The following is a 1,568-nucleotide window of genomic DNA, read 5'->3' as shown; positions in this document are numbered from 1 at the left end:
TGTTTTTGAGTTTGCCTTGGAAACAAGACTAGAATGTTATCTGGAATGGTTTGATGTGAGGGTCAATGGAACAATTTCTTCTCTCTCTCTCTCCCCTCTCTCCCCCCCCCCCCCCCCCACTGTTTTCCAATGCTAACATAGATTGAAAGAGTTATCATATGAGGAGCATCTGTCAGGCTCTTGGACTGTATTTGTTAGAATTTAGGAGAATGGGAGTGGGGGGGGGGAGGAATCTTCATTGAAACATTTTGAATGTTGAAAGGTGCAGACAGAGTAGATGTGGAAAGGTTGTTTCCCACGGTGGGAGAGTCCGGAACAGTGGTTCTCAACCTTTTTCCTTCCTTTAAGTAATCCCTAGGCCATCAGTACTCTTTAAGGGATTGCTTAAGGTGGGATGTGAGTGGGAAGGGAAGGTTGAGAATCACTGCTCTAGCCCCAATTGTGACTGAAATATTTTGCTTGAGAAAAATTGTCATTGGCCCATTTCCTTTGGAGTTCTGAACCCGTGCACATAACGAGTCAACGAGGGACGGTTAAAACAGTGGTTTCAAACTTTTTCTTTCCACCCACATCCTACCTTAAGCAATCCTTTCTAATCACAGAGCACCAATGGCATCAGGATCACTTAAAGTGGTATATGAGTGGAAAGAAAAAGGTTGAGAACTGCTGGTCTAAGACTTCAGGATTGAAGGGCGACCACTTAGAACAGAGATGCGGAGGAATTTCTTCAGCCAGAGGGTACCTGCTTGCGGCACAACTTGCCTCCGGCCACTGGAATAAAAGGTTAATAAATCTCCCATCAACACTAGAGTGAGGAGGGGATGCATGTTTTTAAATAACAGCGAGCTCTTTGGTGGTGATCCAGAGGAGGTTCACCGGATTGATTCCAGAAGTGAACGGGTTAGCCCATTCGAGCTGTGGGACTGAACTTGCTCAAATTTAGAAGAATGAGAGGGGATCTTATAGAAACTACGGAAGGCATAGATAAGATAGAGGCAGGTTAGTTAGTTCCCATTGGTGAGGTGGGGGGGGGGGGGTTGGAGACTAGAACTAGGGGACATCGCCTTAAGATCCAGGGAGTAGATTTGGGACGGGGTGCTTCTCCCGGGGAGGGTGGGGTGAATCTGAATTCACTGCCTGTTGAAGAGTGGCGGTGACCTCAGTAAATGTTTTTAAGATTAGGTCGGATAGATTTATAGATAATGGGGGAATTAAGGGATATGGGGGAAAAGGCAGGTCGTTAAAAGTTTTTAAAAAAATAATATTTTTTTGTTATACATTGAGGATGAAATTCTTTAACTTCTGTCTACCGTAAAGCAGACAGAGTCGCCACTTGGTCCAGCGCCCCTCACAGAAATCGACAACACCTGGTGATTCTGGGCGGTCTCCCCTCCAAGTGCCAACCAAGCCTGAGGCAGCTTAGCTTCCATCGGATCAGCCGTGATCTCGTCAAACGGCTGGCATAGCATTGCTCGACGGGCCGAATGGCCAACTCCTGTTTCTGATGTTCTTATTCAGAGTTGAAATATCAAAGACTAGCAGAATGCACAAAATAGGGCCTTGTAAGT

This window comes from Narcine bancroftii, chromosome 2 (genome assembly GCF_036971445.1).
Source record: "Narcine bancroftii isolate sNarBan1 chromosome 2, sNarBan1.hap1, whole genome shotgun sequence".
Classification (NCBI taxonomy): Eukaryota; Metazoa; Chordata; class Chondrichthyes; order Torpediniformes; family Narcinidae; genus Narcine; species Narcine bancroftii.
This window is presented reverse-complemented; position numbering follows the sequence as displayed.